This window comes from Larus michahellis, chromosome 1, assembly GCF_964199755.1.
Source record: "Larus michahellis chromosome 1, bLarMic1.1, whole genome shotgun sequence".
In the NCBI taxonomy this organism is placed as follows: Eukaryota; Metazoa; Chordata; class Aves; order Charadriiformes; family Laridae; genus Larus; species Larus michahellis.
This window is the reverse complement of record NC_133896.1, coordinates 39,395,189-39,413,617: the sequence shown is the minus strand read 5'-3', so window position 1 is coordinate 39,413,617 and position 18,429 is coordinate 39,395,189. Positions and strand designations below refer to the sequence as shown.

The window sequence follows — 18,429 nt, the reverse complement described above, 5'->3', positions numbered from 1 at the left end:
TACCACTGCCCTAGTCCTTTTATATTTAGGGCAATACAAATTGATGAGTAGCACATACATGCACTCAACTTCAAGGCATTAAAGTCTACTCAGTAGATTTTAAGAGAATGAAACACAAGGCAGCTGCTATGACCCAGAAGAGATTCACAACAATTTAACTCTACTATCCTAAAATATTTTCAAGGCAGGTATAGCAAGCTGTATGTTAAAATTTGTTATTTTAGCTATTATAATTGTTTTACTTTTTCATTGTTTCACCAGCCAAAAACATTCAAATAATGAGGAGTCCCTAAAGTTTAACTTTATTAAAAAAAAAAACACAAATACAACCAAACCACACACCAGAACACCACAAACAAAAACCAAAACACAAGCCACAAAAATCTTGTGACCCATAGTTTCATGAAACATGAAAACAAAATATTTAAGAGTCACTTGGCTTTCCTTATTAAAAAAAAAAATATATTACCTCTGTTAATATTAGCTTTAGTTCTGTAATAAGTCAAGTATAGGACACAGCACTTAATACTTTTATTGCCAGTTTAATTCAATTTGTATATCATTTAAATAAAAGCTGCAGATTACATCTGATTTGCCACACCAAAGAAACTTGCCAAGCGTAGAAAAAAGTATTTACTAACTGAAATCACATACGATAATAAAAGTCCACAAAATCTGACATTGTACTCTCACGACAGAGTTTAAAGCATGCCAGTAGCACACTCTGCTTACTCCAAAGTAAAAAGTATAGTCATCAGACAAGTGAACCAGATTTGGAAAATATACAGCAACATACGTTTCACCAGTCTCTAAGAAAAGATCTAAAGGTAACATGCATCCCTGTCAACTTTGGTAAATAAAAATATAGTTCATCTATATAAGCAGAGAGAAAACAGGATACTCTAAGACCCGTGAAGAAAAGTCAGAGGTGCAATCGTCTTCTCTTGCAGTAGCATTAACATATATAACATACAATTATACTCAAAAGTTTCCTTAAATAAAAGTGAAGAATATGACACAAAACATAAGTAAAGATGGGGGGGGGGGGGCGGGGCAGGGGGAATAGATAGATTTGAGCTCCAAGACTAGCAAGGAAAAAGAATACTATGACGCGGAACTACAAGATGCGGGTTTTCAAATTCAAAGACAATGAGCTTTAGCTTGATGAGGAAAACTAACAGACAGACTACTGAAAAATTGCACCATCTGTATTTTAAACATTTTGCATTTTAAACAGGTTGCAGAGATAGGAATATCAGGAGAAGAGGGAGGAGGTACTTGAACTACTCCAGATGACAGATACAGGCCTAAATTTCCTTTGTAAAGACAGAAAAAGAAAACGTGGTCTTGAAAATGTTGTTTGGACAAGGAAGGAGGAGGATATGAATAAAGCATGACTGTGGATTCAAGGAGAAGAGGAAAAAAAGAGGGCTACTCCCAAACAACTGCCCTGGGCAAGAGAGGATTATATCGCTGTCAGCAGCATCGCAAACAGCAACCAAACGAGTTAAATTTGAGAGAGATGATAATGAGCTCTGAGACATTCAAAATGTTTATGATAATAAGAAACACTGCAAGGAAATGCAGGACTGAATGAAGGCACATAGAGCCACAAAACTCTACAAAATAAATGCAGTAACCTAAATAAAGGCCATAGCATGCAAGATTTTTACGAATGCTCCACACCTTGGGATTAGTGGGAAGAGGGTACAAAAGAAGGAAGATGCTTGCAGCAAGCTGTACCACGGATGTTGAATAGGGACAAGGTTGGGACAGCCAGGCAAGTTTCCCTACGTCGCGTCTCCTCTTACATCCACAAAGCTAAAGCAGCTTAGCTATACACTTTACACAAAGCGCAACTACGCTTTGAAAGTGTAAATAATTTTTTTCTTTTTATTATTGTACCACCTGACAGATGCATAATAACAAGTACTTTCAATTACAATTATTGTGGTAATTCAAAAGCAATAATATATTTTATTTAAAATAAAATTGGTAATCTAATTACATGCTTCAATCAGTGTACTGAAAAATACAGACAACTACAAAGAAAGGAGTATTACACCCTCTACTTCTAATGGTTGTCTGAAAAGGCTAAACTTGTTGAGTGACATCAAGGGGGAAAAAAAAAAAAAAGTCCCTTATGTTCCAGTAAGATTTTTTTTAAAAGAAAAATAACAACAACTGTGCTTTAAAGGAGTAATTCAAAGAGATTTTTTTTTTTTTTAAACATAAATACAACGAAGTCTAAGATGTCGGAAGAATCTTAACATACTTCCCTGAAGAAGTAGCCCTCCCTGTGTTTGCTTGGTATCTTAATTTGCCTTTGGTTTCAAAACTCTAGGCTTGCCAAGAGCTATTCCTTTCAAAACCTCAGGAATTCCATTACTAGTTTTAAGCTAAATTAAAGGAAAATAGAAGCATTCAACGCATGGCAAAAGTATGCACAAAGTGTTTGTTGATACTCATAAATAGACTGAAAAATTTAGACATGTCTGAAGGATAACTGCTGCACAGTCAGCTCTGTTTTGCTCTGCTGCGCAGCTAAGCAAAAAGCTACTGCTGTCGTTTCAGAAAAGCTCAGCATAAGATACATTGCTACCAAGATCGAACACAGCACTAGAATGTTCATTTTTCCCTTTAAGTTTATACATAAACCAAAGTTTGCATTTCTGCGGGGATGGGGGGACGGGGGGGGACGGTGGTGGAAATAGTGGGAGTTTCCCCTTTAAAGCTACTGCTTCAACATCTGCATTTGGGAAAAAGATGCCACAGTGTCCTAAGGCATGGCAAAACCAGCCGACTCTCCACCCTGTCAAACGTCTTGCAATCCATGAAATAAAGACATTCCATCTCAGAAATACATCTAATACTGTGCTGATGAGTATCTTTCCAATGTTCACATAATAGGTCCCTTCCAACTTGCGGTATTCTGGTTCTATGATTCTAAACAAGCAGTATTACTACAGTCACTTTTACTGACTAAATTATGGTAAGAATGAAATGCCCCCACCTGCATATTGTGCCAGGTGTCATACCAACGCACAAGAAGATAATAACCCTATGCAAAGCATTTAAGAAAATTTGCTTGAAAGACAAATGCTTCATTTGTGTCAAGGTGAGTAATCCCAGCAGATAAGAACTACTACACAGTTTAACTTCTTTGGCAGCAGCCACAGGAAAACAGTAGAAATATCAACACACCAGTTTAAACTGCAGCTCCAGTGAGAGACAGATCAAAGTTCTGTATCTTCCATCAGAAACACGGAATCCAGGTACCGGCATACGGAATAGAGAGTCTATTTTACCCTTGAAAAGGCAGGAAATTAAAGCAACTTTTCACCATTGAGTCAGCACACAGTAACGAATCAGTGGTTTACAGTAACCATCACCACTGTATGAATGACAGCAGTAGCTTCTCAACCCTGCCAGGACAAAAATCATTATGAAGAAAAGCCAAGGGAAAGAAGTCAGTTCTTCAGACTAAAAACACGGTGCCCCAGTCTCTCCTGAGTTTGGAGTACAGTCCAGGAAAACTACCTCTATCACGATCTCAGATATGCCCTATAGTTCTCAGCTTTTATTACAAGCACAGACAATTCATACAGTATTTCTGAATCACATTTTCCTCAACAGAAAAGTAACAGAGACATGTAGAAGAAAAAGATGAATAGCAAGAAATACTTCAGTACCTTTGCCATAAGACACACACTTATCATAAACAAGGGAAAAGAAAAAGGGTAAACTAAACCCTACATTTGGGATCTTTTTTCAAAATCCCAGTTCAAAAACATACCAACACAGAGGTGTTTCTACCAACAGCCAATACTGAAACTGAACCTTTACATAAAATAAACAAACAAACAAAAAAACAGCCCAATAAAAGTCCTGTGAAGAGAAGTGGCAGGTCTAGTAACTGGTTGATTCTGGAAGTTGAAGTAAATAAAGGTGGCCTTCCAGCATGGGCAGCTATGATAGCAATGACATGCAACACAACGATTTTGCACTCGCAATAATTCAGAGGAACACACTGCCTAACAGTATTACTTTGTTGACTAAGATTCAGGCAAAAAGTTTAGGGATTATCCAGGACCACCTGAGAAGTCAGTGACAGATTAAGTACAGTTCATGCGACAAGAAGCTTCTCATCTCACTACCCCATATATGGATGTGAAAGCATTTTAGAAGAACAAATGACATGAAATTAAAGTACTCTAAGACAACAGGAGTAAACAGTCAGTAATGACAACGCCATTTCCACTAATTAGAAAAGAATGCATATACTCAGTCCCAAACATGCAATAATCATGAAATTTTATTGTATAAACATCAGAAATAAGTTATTAGTTCTTTTTATTAAAGCCAAGGGATAACTATTTCTGTTGTCATTTCAAGCTTGAGGGAAAGACTGAAATTCTGGAGAATCACATGGCTCCAGGAAAAAGGGCCTCAATAAAGAGGGAGCTAAATTGGTTGTCATGATTGTTGCCACCCTGCCAGAAGCAGTGAAGAGGAAACTTTGAAGAGTATGCTACACTTGGAGAATACATAACATATACACACACATCTATATGCATACATACTTACATGAGAAAACACTATGCACCATTTTATCACCAGTTCAAGTCCAAAAAGAATGTTCACATCTAACACTGATTAAATAGAAGGACCAACAAGAAAAAATGATGCTTAAGAACAGAAAATTCAGTCTGTTATATTAGGGGTGCTGGTTTACAACTTACACACAACTAAAATACCATCTGCATACGCTGCGCAAAATTACACATCTCTGGACAGCAGTTTGCAGCCAACAGCTTCTCAAATAGCTTTGATGTAAAATTATGTTATTCAGTAGCAAACAAAAATGAAACCCATTACATTTGTTTCAGAAAACGTCACTGAAAAGCTGCAGATAGGTCATCTCTTCCAGCAGTAGCTACTGCCCAGAGTTACTCATCGCCACACAGCAAAGAGAGGTTACCACCCATACAGACTTGCGACAGAGTGAACCGTGTAAGAGCACACTAATCCACTTCAAGAAAGACTAATCAAGGTAACTGACCAGTGAAGGTAGATTGAGTCCATTTAGCTGCTGATTATGCCTAAAGCACATAATGCTGCATACAGCTTCCTTGGTGGAAGGGATCATTAAGCATGGTAATCTATAGCACATCAGTAGAGACAAATGGCTGGGGGACACAGTATCTACAATTTTCACAGATGTTTGGAGGGGGGGGAAATCAATGCCTATCCATATTGTGAAACATTAGAGTACAACTTCTGTGATAGCCTGAAAGCCTTAAGATAGATTTTGAAAACCGCTAACCATTAAATAGTTACTTAAGAAGAAAAGTCGCACACTGCCTCCTAGGAAACTGTCTGAAGTTATAATATATGTCTTAGGTAAGCCTCATAATTTTCATACGTTTGGTCATTTGGTTTTTTTAATCTACTTATTACTGCATAATACCTCACAGTTTTCTTAGTGGACACTGTGATCACTATCTTTTCTGAATTTAGTCTTTTAAATTTAAAAACTCAATATACATGCTGAACAAATTCATTGTTTCATGAATTTGACGGATGAACAGCAGTTATAAACATGAGCATATTTTTTCCCATTAAGTACCGCTAAATGAAACAGTAGGTACCAAATAAAAATACTAAAAAAAATTAGTTAGTATACAAAAGGCCAGATTCTTCCCTCAAAATCCCTTCAAAGAACATAATGAAATCAGAGACACACTGCCATGGATTAAGGGGTCTTAGGTGTAAAATATGCCCACGAACCATGACTGAACAATGTCTTCAAATCCTTGATGCCATATGAGCTTAACCTCACTGAACTGGCCACTACCGAACATACTTTAAACTGGCATAATGTGTCACTGTCACCAAAAGAAACAGACACACCCTGCTCCCCTTACTGCTTGCTTCCACCCCCATCTTTGCGCCAGCACAAATGTTTGTGCAGCAAACTGATCCAGCTTAAACCTAACCCTCCCCTCCCTGCCCCTCCCCCCGAGTCAGTTCAAACCTCAACCCAGTTCACCACATAACCATACAAGTATTTGCCTGCACAAAGGAGGAAGCAGCAGAGCGGGGTGGAAACAAACAGGACCATGTTTTTCAGTGGTGGAGCTGGTCCATGCCAGCTGTATGCCTGTGCAAAGCACTGGGTCGCAGGCTGGGGTCCCCTAACATCAGTCTCAGCCGTGCAGGTCACTCTTCCCCTCCCTCTCCTCGCATCCCACCTCTTTGCTCACACAGCCACTGGCAGGTAGGGAACTGCTGGGTGAGTCAGTGCAGGCGCTGAGTCTTTTAAAAACTAACTAAAAAAAAAAAAAAAAAAAAAAAAGAAAAAAAGTTGCTAGTTTTCAGCCAGTTCAGCCTCCTGAACCAGCTCCCAGTGCCATCCTTACCGACAAAAGGAAGAAAGAGGAGGAAGAAGGCTGAGAAGACAGAAGGTCCAATTTTGATCAGCTTGTGATGCTGTGGAAACACACTTGTACACTACCACATCTTAAATTTATACTTGCCAGAGCAGCTGAACATGATTATTTTACTTAATTTGTTCCTAAGATTAAGTCTTGTCCCGATTTTTTCCAGAAACCTAAGCAGCCATAGCCTACTTGGGCACAAGCAGCAGGAAGTGAGGCTGGAAGTTCACTACATTAACCAATTTCACTCTTTGTGTTTAATAAAATGAAGATAGAGCATTAGTTACTCTACCTTAATGATACTTTCACCAGATATTCTTCTAAACATCACTGATTAAATCACCTCAGATATTTGCATAGAAAGAACATACACGTAATAAAACCAATGCAGTCATGTTAAGTATTTTCTTAACTGTAGTCTAGTATTTACATGGAATTTAAACAATGGTTCAGGTGATTAAAGTGGTCTTGCAAACCGCTCTGCTCAGGAGTAAATTTCATCCATGATTCAAAAAGTTGCTTTGCTTAAACTAGAACACCCAATGGTCACAGAAGCAAACAAAATTCATTTCAATGAGTTCAGAATCAGACCCACAATAAACATGGATATAGCTAGTTTCAAGCTAATTTTTGAGAAGTATTGTACGTAGGAGTACAGACAGACTGTTAGCAATAATCTTGCTAACTTCCAAGCAATAGAATTTATTACCAGATTGTTATATTTAGCAGGAAATTATTTCCATGGCAAGTAAATATATTTGTTTATATATCTTGTTAACAAAGAAAAGAAACATCATATGAATTCAAAAGACAAAACATACCAACATTACAGTTCAAGAACTGTGTAACTGAAGTGCAGAATAAAGATTCATTTATCCACAAACCAGTCTTCCCAAGTGCCATATACATTTTTCCAGTTTATGAAACTTTTCTTACAAAGATAGATTCTTCCACAAACTACCACCTGCCCATTGCAACACTTTACAACAACAGTTCTTTCTTTAACAGAAATTTCTTGTATGATGAAAAAGTGTTCCAAACTAATCTGCCTGTAAGAATGACACAGAAATGAGCACAGTTTGAGTACAACTCACCACCAACATTTAAGACAAGAAACTCAACTGGGAAGCGAGCAAAACCCTGGAAAGCCACTTGCCCAGATATACATGCAACCGATGGCACGACATTTCAACAAGCATTTTCAAAGCGTTCTTGACACCGAGGCAAATAAAGTCAAGGAATCTCAGTCAAAGAATAACGTTCTTAATCACTTTCCATTTGGAATGGAATTAATGGGTTTGGGACTTGAATTGGTGATTTATACTGATATATGCTTCTTTTTAAGCAGGCACAGACAGATGTGCTTTTCAAATCCACTTGCTAATTGAGGAGAACAGACAGTTATGCGGACTTTAACAAGAAAATAGGATGCTTATTGGATTTGAACCCATGTGTCTTAATACCAAATCACTTTTAATACAGCGATAAATCTTAAAAAAAATAATTTTTCATTCCCCTAAATACAAATATGGTGTAGAGCTAGCAGAGCAGCTGTAATGACAGATTCCTAGTATAGAGTTACTGCTAACATTAACACCATTAAAGAAAGATAACAAATACTTATTCAGAAAACTTTTTTCTCATTACACTAAACATCACTTTGTTGCTATTTAAGTAAAAAAAAGAAAAAACCTAAAAAAAAAAGCTAAAAAATTTCAAAGACTATTCAAAAAAAGTCACAAATAAAAAACTTGTTTAAAGTATTACTAAAATCAAACAATGGTTGGCAACTTTTTCAACACTTACTAGAATCAACCCTCGTTTCTACAGTATGTCTTCCCTGCAATAACAGTACTATTTTCAACTCACAGTCCAACAACACTCCTAGTAATTTCTAATTGTGATTATCACTTCTTATGAAGTGAATAAGATGCAGTGTCCAGGAAGATGAGAAAACGCTCTTTCATTTTCCAGAAAAATCAAGTTTAGCTAGAGAACAGAGTCAAACGAGTAGCGAGACACCTTTTGACCTTTGCGACTCTTCAGATCTATGCGTGCTACCTTCGCATCTATGGATACGTCAGAGGAAGGGGAGTTTAAAATGACGGGCATGTAAGTTAGATGTCATTTTCATTCATACACACAGCACCACTTCGGAAAGCCCAGAGGACGCCCATCCCCCCGGGAGGCTCTGCCTGCTGACCCTAACCCACTGACCCGACAGACTTCTCCATTAGTCCCAGGGCTCACACCTCGGAAGCCCCTGGACTTGCCCGGCGACGTGGAACAGAAAACGCACTTGCCTTGAGAGGCATGTGACAGAGGCCGCTGACCCAGAGGAAGATGCGACCGCTTGACAGGTCACCCCAGCCGAGGAGACCAAGCTATCGGACACACCGAGCACCCAACAGGCAGCCGGGACCCAGACCCGCCTCCGCCAAACCCACCGCCGGGCCAACTTTAACGGCTCCTCTTTTGTTTTTAAAGCCACGCTCCGCTCACCGCCCCCAGCTCCCCGCTCACCCCCCCGCGCCACAACCCCGCAGCACGGCGGTGAGCCCCCACACAAACAACCCCGGGCCGCCGCCGGCGCCCCCGCCCCAGCCGCCCCCACAGCGAGCCCTCGCACCCCGGACGGAGCTCCTACCGCAGGGCACGTCCCAGCCGGGCTCCCACGGGAAGAGGAGAGACACGGGGCTGCTCCCGCCCACGGGCGAGCCGGGCCCAGCCCCGGGAGCCTCCGCTGCCGCCCCCCTCCCAGCGGAGCCGGCCGGGCACCCCCGCGAGAAGGAGCCGGGGTGGGGTATGGGGAGGGGGGGGGAAGGACCAGCACCCACCTCCGCCATGAGCCCCGCGCTGGCCGCCGCGCCGAGCCGGCCGGGCCGCCGGTGAGGGGCGAGACGGCGGCCCCCGCGTCGCGCGGCGGGGTAACGGCTGCGCCTCCCGATAGCGGCAGCGACAGGGCCTCGCTCTGGGCCGGACTCTGCCCGCGACAACTTCCGGGGCACGGGGCGAACGGCTTCCGGAGGCAGCAGCCAAGGGGGCGGTGCGCGGGGGGCCGCTGAACGGTGAGGGGAGTGAGGGTGGCGGCGGCGGCGGCTCTGTCACCCGGCCCCGGCTCTGTCACCCGGCCCGACACCGTCACCTGGCCCTAGCCCTTCATCCGGGCCCGGCCCGTCACCCACCCGGCGGGGGAGCCGGCAGGCAGCAGAGAGTGCACCTCAGGGCGGTGCAGGGGCCAGCTATGAGGGGAGGCGTCCGCGAAGCGGGTCTTACTGGTTTCTCAGGTAAAAATAAATAAATAAATACATACATATATACATAAATAATAAAGAACTAAAGCTGTAATTGCACGCACGTCTTTGGAAAGGATTGGCTCAGTCGGTTTGGCGTGGTTTGTTTTAAATTTCTGGCCAGGCAGCCGCCGTCGGTTGTGTTGTAGCCAATGTCCCAGTGTTACTTTAAACACTTGCCGTGGTAACTCGTCCACAGCCACTGAAGGTGCTCTGTTTTCATGAAGTACACAACGTGCAACTGAAAGCAAAGGTAAACGGCGTATATATTAAAAGAAAAAAATGCAGCAAAAAGAAATGTGGGAAAGAAGAAGGAGAGAGGGTGCCACACCTGCATGTTGTGCAGGTTTGTGGAAACACCACTCCTGTTAGCCAGTGCAAAAAACCACCACACATTTGTTCTTACTGTCGCTACCCATGCGTCATCTTGTCCGCTGCCTGTTTACAGACCAATACATGTGACAGGTCTCGGTCCAGAAGACCTTGTAATTTACAGTTAATCTTGAATGTGTAATTACTGTCCCAACACACGCACAAATCAAACGCATTGGTCTCAGAGCGGCCAGCAGCCTGCACAAAACTCTCAGCTTTGTCTCAGATCGTGCTACACTTCCCTGTTCCTTGGCCTTGCCCTAATTTCTGCCCTCTCCACCAAACAATGCATAACACTGAGTTACTTCACAGAACTGATCTGTCTATCTTACTTTCTCAGGGGTTATGCAACTCATGTTTTGACTGTGTTTCAGTTTATCTAAAGTCTTCGTCAGGGAGAATGAATCTTGCTCTGGCAGTTGCTCACCTTTCTTCCCTTCCCTTGACAGTTACTGGTTCGTAGCAGAAGTGGCAGAAGCAAAAGGATGACAGTACTCCACTTCCCCAATAATCATTTAATCTATAGTTGTATGAGAGCTGGAGAAGCTGAAGTCCATGCAGAGATTTTCTTCAGCTGTACGTCCTAGAAAGGTGACAATATCTAGAAGGAAAGGGAACACAACTGTGGTTTAACGTTTGTACCATTGCAGCTGTTGGCTTCTGTGCATGTGAGTCAGCGCTCAGAGAGCTGGATGGATAAAGCAGAGGGAATGGGATTTTCCTATAGCTGAGTCATGTAATATGTGAAGTCATGTAGCAAACTCTCATCTAACAGACTGTATATGTTCATATCCCTTCAGTGTAATATATCAATGGGCTACAAAGCCATGAGCTGCTCTTAAGATAAACATCTGCAGGATTCATTGTGACCTTCAGGTCCTCTGTTACGCAGACTTGCCTTAAAGTCCCCTTGGCTTCAGTTGTTGATCTCGAATCCACATCCAGCTAAGTATTTGTACATTGCAATTTTTTCCATAGCCCTCTCAGCAGTGTCTGGATGAGCAAGGAATAACGTCTGTTTTGCTGGGTCATTTATTTCTTTTTCTACTCTCTCTAGCTCTCAGCATGCCATTACCAGCTCATGTGAATGGCTGCATTTAAACTAATATCTGGATTTTTATTAAATTTGGATAACAGTGTCTCTTCGACAGTCAAGTTCAATGTCTTCATCAAAGGTGAAGTGCCGGTTTCGTTCACCTGTCAAATTAGTCATCTTCACCGTTTGCCTGAGTGTTATCTTACCCAGCTCACCCAGATTTACTGCCAGACCAATTCTGTATTTAGATACTGGAATTTTGCCGTGCTCTGTGGCTCTCATATCTTTTTCCAGGTGGTTCTTTGGCTTCTTTAGACCTTGCTGTGTCTCATTCCTGCTGAGAATTTCTAACTGGTCACGTTGTTGTTCCTTCTCTTTCCCACTTCATAGATGTTTTGGATCCATGACATATTGGTTGCTGGTCATATCTACAATAATTTTTGTCGTCCCAAACTGAGATTATTGCAGCTCTGTCCAGATGCTCTATCGATTACTAGTCTTTCAAAGATTGCGTAGCTGCTTGCAGACTTCTGCAAATACTGAACTTACATTGCTTTAAGTCCTTTGATGGCATCTTCAGTTCTGTTTTAGATCTTCCTAAACTTTCTTTCGATCAACTTTGAAGTCAGAGATCTTCTCTCTTGTTTCACTAGAGCTCATATTCTCTCTTTTTAAAAATTAGATGCTGCTGCCACCTTTAAAGCTTTTCCAGAAGCGGTTAGCCCATAGCTAAAATTTGTAAAATTATTATTTTAGTAGCTAAATATTTCAATTTGTTTGCTTCGGCATTTCTTATATGGTCTTATACAGTGGCTACTGGGTGTGCTAAATGCATGGCTTTTCTGAGGCAACAAAAGTAATCATACATTTCATCATTCTCTGATACATAACTGTTTTACCCAATTAAATGTTCATTTTAAAGGTGTTAAATTTTAGGTCTATTTAGAATTAACTCCTTTATTAATAATGAAACTTTCACCCCAAATGAAAATTTTCAGGTTAACACCTCATTTTTATTTAAAAATTAGAAGGTCATATAAATATTTTGGAAAAATTCTTAGTCTTTGAAGAGGAAATAAAATTGAACCGCATCAGATATACTGTAGCTTGTATTTCCAGAAGTTCTCATTTCAGTGTCTTAATGTATTTCAGTGTCGGTTCATAGACCCCTCTTGTTCCAGTTCCTGGATTCTTACAAGATAATACCAACATTTTGTGGTGGGTTTTATGATGAAATTTGGACTCTGCTGCAGGTCATGTGCTTTTGCCTGTCACCTACATTGATTTAGGCAGTGTTCGGTTCTGTAAGCAAGACAGCAGTGCAGTCACATACAACGTTTTAACAGCAGATTTATCTGATTAGGAAAGTGATCCCTTATTTATCCGGTATTCTTTCTTAATGCTTGGGCCTGACAAAGAAAAGAGGGAACTCCAAATTCTGCATTATGTTTCTGCAATTTCCTTTCATATGTTGTTCAGAGATTCATGGCAACAAACTTCTCAAGGGTATAAAGTGAAGGAGTTCTATTTCTTCTTCCCAAGAACTTTGGAACCTATCCCATTTCATGAATAGTTTGTTTTCTTGTCCGAGAAGTCTTTTCTGCTCAGTATGAGAAGTGTATACCTGAGCATGAAGCCTGGATGTATTTTTGGAGATGGATACTGATTCCGATCCTTAATGTTTCACCTCTAAATTCTACTCTTGAAGTAAACATAGGAGAGTAAACAGTTTCTCTTAAAAATAAAACCATAGCAACATACTCATTACAAATCATAGAACCTTGCAGACACTTTGTTTTGTAATAAAGGAGGCCTTTGATATTGCTATAGGCACCACCTAACCCAGCTATAGGTGAGGGTTCTATTATAAACACTGTCTTTCAGGGTTTATGACTCAGCAGCAAAAGCATGTGTCTGGTTGAAATGTGGTACAGAAGCTCACTCTGCTGTAAGAGGCTACCTAGAGTGTAATTTTATTTTGACACACACACCCCTCTTTCCAAATTCCATTTGACACTGTGTCAAAAACTTCTTTAAAAAAAAACCCCACGCATTCAGTCTATAACAACATTTCAGGAGCTGGAAAACAGATTTACAAAGAGAGAGAGTTGGACTTAGTGTGCTAGGTGAACAGAGTAACGCCAGTCACGTCACGTTCTGCCTCCCCTCATGTGTGGCATGCTAAGTAGAATGACTCTTTGTATATCAAATCAAGAAGTTTTTGTTTTCACAATTGAACAAATCCCTTGCATACAGTAAGGGCTGTATAGCAGCCGCTTATGGCCTGATCCTGCACTTCTTAAGAAAGAACACCTCCCCAGTAAAGTTAATAGTCTTTTCTTTTTTCAGAAGGAAGTACAAGATCGAGCCAATAACTTAAACCAGTAGTTCACTACTTCCTTAAGTATTGTCATCATTAGTTAAGTTGTCATCATTTCAGTTAAAAATGGAAAAAAAAAGAGTTCAAATCCAACAGTAAATAAAGGCGTCTTGCAGCTGGACATTTTAATTCACATAATGAAACTTTTGCTGAAATGACTGCTGGAATATGACAAACCTTCTGCTTTTATTCCTGTGGTATCCAGGAAAAAGTGGAGCAGACCTGGTCATTCAGGAATTCCTCATGTGGCTGTCTGTATTGTAATTTGGTTTTTCTCAGTTGTATAAATTGTCTTGTTCTTGTACAAATCTACCACTGACATGATTAAAAGATCCATGAACTCTAAGTAATGTACTGTGAAGGAGGGGATACTTCTTGTTGTGACAGTTGGTCAGTAGACTTTTAAAGATAATACAATGAGCTGCAAAAACACAATTTTAAACTTAGGTATTTTCTCTGATCTCATTTTAGGCTGAGCTTGCTGTCTGAGATGCTATGTATTTTAGTCCTTGAGATATTAGATATTTGGTCCCTTGCCATTTGAATATTGAAAGCCTGAAAAACACCATTGCAAGTGAAGCTGCCTTTTGGGTCTCCCAAGTATATATACAAATTCAGTTCTCCTCACAAATTAATGTTCTGCTTAACCAAATTGAACTGTTTCCATTCCCCTAACAAAGGCTGCCACACGCAGTTCGTGTAACTTCTTGCTGGCTGTTTCCCAGAAGGAGCATCAATGTGTTGACTGCAGAATGTACACACGTCTGTTTCCAACTAGCCTGTGATAACCAAGTGGGACGTAAATCTAATTAAATGCAAAAAAGCTTCAGTGTGTTGCAATAACGTTCAAGATCTGACTTCAGCTGACAAAAGCAAGGAAATTCCAAGTGAAGATTGCTGCTATGTCCTTACTTTACCCCTTTGTATTTCAGTTTCAGGACCTCAGAACCGTGCACGCTTGACTATGTGCTATGTACAAAACAGTGTTCAAAGACCATTGTCACAATGTCAGACTTTTAAAAATTAGGCAACTTGTGCAACTGTAATTTTGACTCCCTTATAGGCTCAAAGTAGGATGGAATTAAGTAGCCTATCATATACCATTTTTCTGTTTTGCCCCTTCCTCATTCAGGACACAGAATAGATAACTCTTACAGGAGAAAACAGCTGGTTATTTTAAATTTCTGCATGCAGCAAGTGCCCTTAGCCTTAGTTATTTATTCGTTTAGGGAATAACTACGTAGGTATTCTTTGGGCATTTGTCATTGTGTTAGTTGATACTTCCTTAGCATTTGTGGAATTATTTCTGTGTTTCCTTTAAAAAAGGAGAAATATAGTTTCATTTTACTTATAAGGGAGCGGGAATTAGGTCTACAGAGGGTCTTGGTACTGCACTGCTCAGATTTGTGGCAGTTAACATTGGACAGCCTTGCTGCTGGGTGAAATCAATCGCAGCTAGTTTTCTAGAGGGAATGGCTTAAAACTAGAGATGGGACGATTCAGACTGGACGTTAGGAAGAAGTTCCTCACCATGAGGGTGGTGAGACACTGGAACAGGTTGCCCAGAGAGGTGGTGGAAGCCCCATCCCTGGAAGTTTTTAAGGCCAGGCTGGATGGGGCTTTGAGCAACCTGATCTAGTGGGAGGTGTCCCTGCCCATGGCAGGGGGGTTGGAACTAGATGATCTTTAAGGTCCCTTCCAACCCTAACAATTCTATGATTCTGTCCAGATTTCCTATATGATACAGGGTGGAAGCAAGTGGGGGAACGGGATCACATGGGATCCACTCTGAACAAGAAGCTGGCTAAACTGAAGTCACAGTGCTAAAAGATGTTGTAAGATGCCAGGCTTGTGTCCTGTTGTGTCCTACGAGCAGGTATTATGACTGCTATTGGAAAATTGGCAGATGGACTATGTGCCTTTGCCTCAGCCTCTGTGGTGCTAATTCAGGAATGTTGTTAGGTCCACACTGCAAGTTCATAACCAGGACACTGACAAATAGTCCGTTTTGCCAACGCAAATGGTATTTCCATGCAGAGGCAGAGCAGGCAGGCAAGTACAGCTGCAAAACTTACCAGTGTGTCTCTCAACATCCTCAAAACTAACTGATTTGGAAGGAGCTGCTTGCTCTTCTTGGAGTTCACTTCAGTAAACTCATGTTAGATGCCTATAAGGGGGTTGCTCTATACAGGACATGAATATTTAAGGAGTAGGAGAAACCATCCTGTCCTTTCCCTATAGTTCAGTGATTAGAAACCCCAGAACTCTGCTTGTGGAGGACTTAGGTTTGGTTTCATCGTCCATCTATGAACATATAAATTAACATTTTCTTTCGCTCAGGGTGTGCTATAACCATCATATGGCTATTACAGCTTCCTTAATCCTAGCCACTGAAATAGTTTAGTTGTGACTGTCTGGGCTGGACCTTTAGGAGTAGAATTATCTTGCTGGCAAGTAAAAGAAGCTGTCAGAGATGTTTTGGGAACCTCACTGAAATAAGAATTTATGGAATGTAAGCACCTCCATAGCTGGAAAGCAACTGGATGAGAATTTTGAAGGCAGTCATTTTGGATTTAAGGATCATAAGTGTTAATTTTCAGCATCTGAGTCCTCTTACTGCTGTAGTCACCGAGACTTGTCTCAGGTCACGCAAGCAAATCGGTGACAGCTGGGGTGAGGCTTCAGCATACAGACAAATACGTCAGACTATGGAAAAATCAACATGGGTTTTTGTAGATAGAGAAGCTTTGTCATAATTATGAAGTTCTGTGACGAACAACAAACTGATAAACCAGGGTGATATATTCATTGTAGTGATTTCAAAAGAGCTTTTGGCACAGTCCCTCACCAGTGCTGCTAAAGAACATTAGCTGCCATAGGTTAGGAAGGAAGGCTGTCTTGTGAATTAGTAACTAGCTGAAAGAGAAGGGTTAATGGGGTAGCAATAAATAGTCATTTTTTACGCTGCGGGAGAGTTACGATTGGACTCCCACAGGGATTCATGCTGGGACCTGCACTAGTTAGCATACTCAGAAATGGTCTTGGAAAGGGAGTGAGTAAGGAAGCAGCACAGTTTGCTGCGGATGCAAAATCCTTTACAGTAGTGGAGTATGAAGCTGACAGCAAGGAGTTGCAAAAGGATCTCATTCTGCCGAGCAGCATGGGTGTTAAACTAGAAATTGAAATTCAGTCTCAATCAATGTAAGGTAACGCATACAGGCAAACCCAAACTTAATTATATGTGCCTAGTGCTGAGTTCTACATGTGCTGTTACTGCTATAGAAGGAGTTCTTAGGGTCTCTATAGGTCATTCTTTGGAAACTTAGTTTCCAGCTCCAGATCAAAAATACCAAGAATTATTAGAAAAGGAAAACAGAATGGAGCAGAAAATGTGGTGACCTCTTTGTGGAGATCAGTGGTGTGGCCACATCTAGAGAACAGTATGAAGCTCTGGTTTCTCAAGTCAGAAAGAAGGTAAAGGTAGAAAATAATAATAAAACAGAGAACAGGTTCTGTTTAAAAAATGAACCTTTCAATTTGAAAAAGACAAAAGTGACAATGCCTGGATGTCTGAGGGAAGATAATTTAATTATGTAAAATGGTGGCTTGTGGAGAGAAGGTAGGGAGCTTTTATTCACTATTTCTAGTAAGCGGGTACACAGGGGAAATCACGGACAGCAGGTTTAAAACAACCAAAAGGTAGTCTTTTTTTCAGATGCTGCAGAACTAAAGTATGGAGCTCACTGCTTCCAGAAATGTGGAAGCTAAAACTATAACTACTTTCAAAAAGGGATTAAATTCAAGAGGGAAGCAGTGCATTGGCAGCTAGTAAATGGAATGGAATACAGTGTCCTTTGGTTCAGATTTTCCCTAACCAATGATTTACTGAAAACTGATTACGTATCAGGAAGGATTGTGCTATACCTGACCTGTTCCTTATACTCTCTTCCTGACTGTTCAGTCCTGGTCATTAAGATCAGAAGTGAGTTAGGCATGCCTGTGTAGGCTGATGCAGTATGGCCATTTTACAGATAATACAGGAGAGAGATGCCAAGATGGTCAGGGGACTGGAAAATGGTGTATTGTAGAAGACTGAAAGAACTGAGACTGTTCAGCCTTAAGAAGGGCGGCTAAAGGAAGAACTTACTACTGTTGCGTGCATGGAAGAGCAAGCCAGATTCTTCTCAGGTAGACTGAGAGGGAATGGACACAAGTTGCAATATGGGAAATTCTACTTAGATACAGAGATTGATAGATTGATTGATTTACTTACTTACTTACTTACTTACTTACTTATTTTTACCATGAAGGTGGTCAAATACTGGAACAAGTTGCCCAGAGAAGTTGTGCAACCTCCTTCCTGGGAGATTCTCAGAGCTTGACTAGACATAGTCTTGAGTAATATCTGCTCCAACTGGCCCTGCTTTGAGCAGTAGGTGGCCCACGGTGGCCTCCTGAGGCCCACTGCAACCTACGTGGTTCTGTCTTCTTAAGATAGGTTCTTACCACGTGCTTGTGTCCTAACTATACAGTATTCCATGTGGTATATTAATTGACAAAAGTGGAATATATTTGGTCTGGGTTAACTAATATACATTAAAACTCAGTGCAAGAACAGAGTGGGGACAAGACACTTTGGATTTGCTATAAAGAAAGTCAGAGTCAGCTGTGGTGCTTTCTGTCTAGTGGCTTGACAGTAGTCATTAAAATACTTTGTAAAAATACGTCAAGAAGAGGAGGTATTTGTCAGGGTGCAGCTATAGCAGGACTCACTGTTGTCCACACTTAGTTTTTGTTTTTTACTTCCAATGTCTTCTTTAAACAAATGATACACAAATAGTTTGTCAGATGCTGAATGATGGGGAACACCTAGCGTAGCGTCTGCTGCCATGTCGCACGCTGTCATTG

General features: G+C 41.0%; 1 protein-coding gene across 1 annotated transcript in view; it reads right to left on the bottom strand.

Annotated features, from left to right (window-relative positions):
• FRS2 (fibroblast growth factor receptor substrate 2) overlaps positions 1-9,446 on the bottom strand; it is a 58,655-nt gene extending 49,209 nt beyond the window's left edge. The window contains exon 1 of the mRNA XM_074572996.1: positions 9,278-9,446. The gene's annotated coding sequence lies outside the window, so the exon portion shown is untranslated. The remainder of the gene's footprint in view (positions 1-9,277) is intronic.
• Between the last annotated feature and the right edge of the window lie 8,983 nt (positions 9,447-18,429).